At 36.0% G+C, this 6,356-nt stretch overlaps 1 protein-coding gene across 2 annotated transcripts in view; it reads right to left on the bottom strand.

Moving 5' to 3' along the window:
* LOC118749517 (methanethiol oxidase-like) overlaps nt 1-6,356 on the bottom strand; it is a 98,841-nt gene that overhangs the window by 46,918 nt on the left and 45,567 nt on the right. The gene's annotated exons all lie outside the window — the stretch shown is intronic.

The raw sequence follows: 6,356 nt of genomic DNA, 5'->3' as shown, positions 1-6,356 counted from the left end.
TGTCAATTCTATACATCCATTTGCTTATTTGCTTTTTTGTATAGTTTAAGGCAGGCTCTTCCTAAACTATGTATTTGTCACTGTTATTGTGGCTTATTAACATTTTTATTTTTAATATTTTTATTGAGCTTTGTACCACGATTTTTTATTAGGAAAAATTGAAAAGGCAACAAAGTCTAAGCTGTAGAAGTTATAGCAGCTATTTCGGAGATCACCACATCTCTTCATCAGACTTCTTTTTTCTAGACTTAACGTTAACGCTTCTGACTTTGAACCTGCGAATTCGATGTTCGATCCCTGCTGATGCCGGGATGTACATAGCTCAGTGGTTAACGCTTCTGACTTTGAACATCGAATTCGCAGGTTCGATCCCTGCTGAAGTCTAGAAAAAAGAAGTCTGATGAAGAGATGTGGTGATCTCCGAAATAGCTGCTATAACTTCTACCGCTTAGACTTTGTTGCTTTTTCAATTTTTCCTAATAAACAATCGTGGTAAAAATATTTTTTTTTAATCTATTTTTTTATGGCACAAGTATTTCTTCCCATATATTTGTTTCTGTTTGTTTTGTAATGCAATTAGATTTTTCAGTTTGTTATTTATATTTAAATTGTAATAATTATTCCTACTTACATTGATCTAACTTTAAAAATCTTAACTACCACCAAGCGGCCTCGAACCTGCGATCCCAGAACCAGAACCAGTAGTCTGCACGTAACGGCACAGCCGACATTTGTAAGAAAAGCAATTAATTGCGTTTTATGTTAGGCTTTGGCAATTCGAAGGCAGATGTCGCTGAACGCTTAAGTTCTTCGAAAATGACGAACTGGTCGGCACATACTAGTTTATGAACTAGTATTTTTTCTAACTGGTTTGGGTTTTCACTGCAGGGTTGCTGCGCTGTCTAACAAAGTAGCTGAGACGACTGCACGCATTGCTTCGTTGGAGGCGAATATGAAAAAAGCAGAGTCGGATATTGAAAGCTTGCAATTACAACTAGCAAGAGCGCTACAAAACAAACCCGCTCCGGACCTTGCTGCTGATGCTGTTGCGTTTGGGATACCGTTTTCAAAAGGGGAGAATCTGAAGGGTATATACAACCAAGTTTGTGCCTCAATCGACTTTATATCTCCTCAAAATCGCGATATATTTCGAACGAAGCCCTCCTCTACCAGCCGCAACAGCGCTATTGTGATAAAATTTCACTCACCGCTTGATCGTAATCGAACTCTACGTGCCTTTGGCGAGTACCGTAGACGAGTTAAGTCCGCGGTCGGCATAAGGGGGTCGGCATATTGGTTTTGATGGTACATTTCATATTTTTGAGAGTCTCACGCCAGAGAACCGGCGTATACTGCAAGAATTCGGCGTATACTAAAAAAATGGATGTGGTTAGAAATACTTTTGAATTTTCATCCGTAGACATAATCTGCGTTTCTGAGACCTGGTTCAAAACTGACATTAGTGACTCCCACTATGATATTAAAAATTATAAACTTTTCCGATCTGACAGAAATGGAAAAAAGAGTGGGGGGTAGCGATATATTGTAAAAAAAATACTTGAATACGAAGCTGATTTCTCAATCAATCGATGGTAATGCTTAATAGTTGCTTGTTGAGCTGTCTAACTCTGTATGTAAAGTACTTTTGTCATGTGTTTACAATCCTAATAAATGTTGTAGAGTTTGTGATTATTTTAATGTTCTGTCCTCTCTAGCTGTTGATTATAAATACATATAATATTGTTTGTGGAGACTTCAATGTTAATTTGCTTAGCCAAGATTCCTACAGTTCTCGATTAAGAGATGTCGTCGCTACTATTGGGTTATCGCTTGTTAATACATCTATACCTACAAGATATGGAAATAACCGTTGTCCAAGTCTGCTTGATTATTTAATTGTGTCTGACACTCGAAGTGTGCTAAAATTTGATCAGCTGTCCTTTATATCAAACGATGATCCCATTTCTGTTCTTTTGATTTGAATCTTAATTATGACCGTAATAACTTAGTAAACAGCCATAGCTCATTTGACCAACGTTTTCTAAACGTTGATAATCTCTTAACTTACCTCTAACACATTAATTGGGCTATGTGCTGGGGACTTTGCACAGTGAATGAGAATATTGCCTTTTTGAATGAAAACTGAGTGCTCTTAGAGCTCATGTCCCGCTACGCACTTTTGAAAACAAATCCTCATCGTGCCCTTGGTTCAACTGAAGCCACTTCAGTAATTAAACGTGAAAAGCGCAGGTTCTTTGGCGAAAAGTTGGATCCCTCACTCCCCAATAATGTCCTGTGGCGAAACCTAAAAAATCTCCAAGTACATGTCAGTAACAGCACTAGCTGCCTACTCGAGCCTGAAACTCTAAATAACTTCTTTGTGAGCCGCGCGTCTTCCCCTTGCTTACTCGCCCCAAACAATTAATTTTCGTGTCCTCGTCCTTCTGTTGGTTAAATGTTTGAATTTAGTGCTGTGCCTGAGTGTGATGTAGTAAGATGTATCTATAAAATACGGTCCAATGCAATAGGTGAAGACGGCATTCCAATACGATTTATTAAAGTAATTTTACCGCTTATTTTACCAACTTTGACTCATATTGTCAATCATTGCTTCACCACCTCTTGTTTCCCTGATGCATGGAAGGTTGCAACTGCGACTCCGGTAGCTAAAAATAAATTTGCATGTAGTCCTTGTGATTTTCGTCCTATTAGTATCTTGCCTGTCTTGTCTAAAGTACTTGAGTCTTTGATGTCTGAAGAAATGTATGTCCATCTTGAGAAATTTAGGTTATTGTCCCCGCTCCAGTCCGGATTTAGAGCTAGACAAAGTTGTTTCACGGCTATGATTCAAATACTCGACGACATTCGGATATCCTCTGATAAAAACCACCTGACACTATTATGCCTTTGGATTTCTCCAAAGCTTTCGACTCAGTTAGCCATGAACTACTATGCCTCAGACTCAAAAACTATTTTGGGTTTAGTGACTTTGCCGTGCAGTTAATGAAGCTATCTGTCCGACCGAACCCAGAGAGTTGGTGCTGAAGTATCTAAACTAAAACCACTATTAACGGGGTACACTCTAGGCTATATTTTAGGGCCATTGCTATTTAATTTATTTATTAGTGACATTTTCAGTACTTGCCAATATGCAGAAATGCATGCTTACGCGGACGACATACAGATTTATTTGTCAGGAACTTTTGAAGACATGGCTAACTTGTGCTCGAATTTCAATAGAGAATTAATGTTTATATCGTCTTGGTCTTCGAAAAAATGGTCTTTGTCTCAACTGTGATAAATCCTTTGTGTTGCCTGTATGTAAAAGAAATATTAAATTTGATATTATTCCGTCCTTGTACATTGGTGATAAGTCTCTTAAATTTGTTTCTAAAGTGACTAATCTTGGTTTTGTTATAAACACTAACCTAACATGCACTGATCGTGTTAACTCTGTCGTAGGCAAAGTCTATTATACTTTAAGAAATTTAAGAATGTCTGCAACTTTTACACCATTAATCGTTAGACGTAAACTGGCCATTAAATTAATATTGCCAATTATCTGCTATTCTGAGCTAGTCTACAGCAGCCTAGATTCCCATAAAATTGATGTAGTATTCAATCATGTTACTCGATATGTTTTTGGGCTATCGAAATTTGAGCGAATATCCGATTGGAAATCATGACTGTTGGGCTGCAGTATCTCTGAATACCTAAAAGCAAGAAATTGTATTTTTTATTTCGCCTAATTATGGATAAAGATCCTAGATATCTATACGCAAAATGATCCTTCTCAAAGCCTGCTGACTTTACTGACCTGATTATACCTAAGTACAATTATCTAGCATCTGCAAGACTATTTTTCGTCAATGCTATTCGCACCTGGAACTCGGTTCCAGGACATATTCGCAACAGTCTAAATAAAAGCAACTTTAAGAGTGTTTTGTACTCGTATTTTCGTTAACTTATTAACTCATTATGAGCTGAGGTTCGCTATCTATATAAATTGTAAATGTGTATGTTTTTAGATATAGGCTAATTGAAAGTTATATGTCGTTCTTTTTATACCCGAGCGCACTTGTGCACAAGGGTATATTAATTTTGTTCACATAACGGTTGTTTGTAACAGCCAAAACGAATCGAGATAGATATAGACAAATGTATACATAAATGATCAGGATGAAAAAAGAAATCGATTAAGCCATGTCTGTCTGTCCGTCTGTCCGTCCGTCCGTGTACACGATAACTCGAGCAAAAATTGAGATATCTCAACGAAATTTGGTATGTGGGTTTCTCTTAATCCAAGGTAGGTTGGTATTGAAAATGGGCGAAATCGGACTTTAACCACGCCCACTTCCCATATAACGGTAATTTCCAGAAATACGAAAACTGCGATATTTTAGTAACTACTGAAGATAATTCACTCAAAATTGATATTTAGAATAATTTTTAGACGAAAAATAAGAATATTATAAATTTTTGGAAAATGGGCGTAGCCACGCCCACTTATGGTTACATGTGTATATCTTGGTAACCGCTGCACCAATTTCTTCCAAACTTGGCACAGTTGTTGGCCTTCGCATAACATACCAAATGGCCGAAAATTTTTAAAATCGCTCAATAACCACGCCTACTTCCCATATAACGGTAATTCACTCAAAATTGATATTTATAATAAGTTTTAGACGAAAAATAAGAATATTATAAATTTTTGGAAAATGGGCGTAGCCACGCCCACTTATGGTTACATGTGTATATCTTGGTAACCGCTGCCCCAATTTCTTCCAAACTTGGCACAGTTGTTGGCCTTCGCATAACATACCAAATGGCCGAAAATTTTTAAAATCGCTCAATAACCACGCCTATTTCCCATATAACGGTAATTTTCAGAAATATGAAAACTGCAATATTTTAGTAACTACTGGAGATTATTCACTCAAAATTGATATTTATAATAAGTTTTAGACGAAAAATAAGAATATTATAAATTCTTGGAAAATGGGCGTAGCCACGCCCACTTATGGTTACATGTGTATATCTTGGTAACCGCTACACCAATTTCTTCCAAACTTGGCACAGTTATTGGCCTTGGTACAGCATAAAAAACCGCCGAAACTTTTTAAAATCGGACAATAACCACGCCCACATCCCATATAACGGTAATTTAGAGAAATACAAAATGTTCGATAAATCATTAAATATTGAAGCTAATTTATTCAAAATTGATGCTTGCAACAATTCTTTACCAAGAAATATATTTATGGTAAAATTTTGGAAAATGGGCGTGGCACCGCCCACTTATGATCACATATAAGTATATCGGTAACCGTTCTACCAATTTGTACCAAACTCGGTAGGGTTATTGTACTTGCCACGTGTAAGCAAAACGTTGAAAATTATTGAAATCGGACTAAAATTACGGCCGCTTTTCATATAGCGGTAAATTTAAGAAATGCTTGAAACTTCAATATTTCGAAATTGAAGGACGCTAATTTACTCAAAATTGATACACCTCGGCTTACCATCTAGCGGAAGGTTTCGGAAGGGTGAAAAAACATATATTTAATATTTGCGCCGGGTATTTAATGTTCGGCTCCGCCCGAACTTAGACTTTCTTACTTGTTCTTTTTAATTTTTATTTATTTATTAACATTTTTTTGGATTAATTTTTTATTTTTTCTTCCTCTCTTGGTTTTATATAGATTTGTAAGTTTTGCCTAATGCTATTTGTCAGGCTTTGTTTGACATGATGTACTATGTACACTTTTTATTCTCAACTCTTATTCTTGTCTTAATTTTAAGTTACCGTTGTACTAAAAAAGATCTTTGGGATCTTATTGTACTAATTTTCTTTATAATAACAAATGAAATGAAAAAATGAGACAGTATCTGTGAAGTGGATATTTCTCAAGCTACAAATTACGCAGCGGGAGTCAATTGTCACCTCCTAGGGCAACTCCATGTTAAATGTGACAGTAGAAAGCATGGGTGGTAGACAGTGTTGCCGTTGAGAATTTTTAGAAAGTCGCAAAAAAGGGGTCATTGACGAAAAAAAGGGTCACCATATTATTTCTGCTTTTCTTTACTAGTAAATGAAATGTAATCATTTAAAAAGAGGTTAATACTGAAATAGTGATAATTAAGACATATTTATATTTAAGTGGTTGTCCTCTTTTACATGAAATGAGCCTTCAGTTAATTTTTTCGGAAATATTAAAAAACTTAAGCAATCGTGAAAAATCACCATCTCCATCGAAAACCAGAAATCGAGAAAACCTAACATTTAAACTCTTTTTTACATTTTGTATAACTTTTGAAAGTTGAGCGCATCTTGTGTGTTTATACATACAACTTTT

Source organism: Rhagoletis pomonella, unplaced genomic scaffold (genome assembly GCF_013731165.1).
Source record: "Rhagoletis pomonella isolate Grant_MI unplaced genomic scaffold, Rhpom_1.0 Rhpom_scaffold_00001, whole genome shotgun sequence".
Classification (NCBI taxonomy): Eukaryota; Metazoa; Arthropoda; class Insecta; order Diptera; family Tephritidae; genus Rhagoletis; species Rhagoletis pomonella.
Note: the sequence above shows the minus strand (reverse complement) of the source record. Positions and strands in the feature narration are given on the sequence as shown.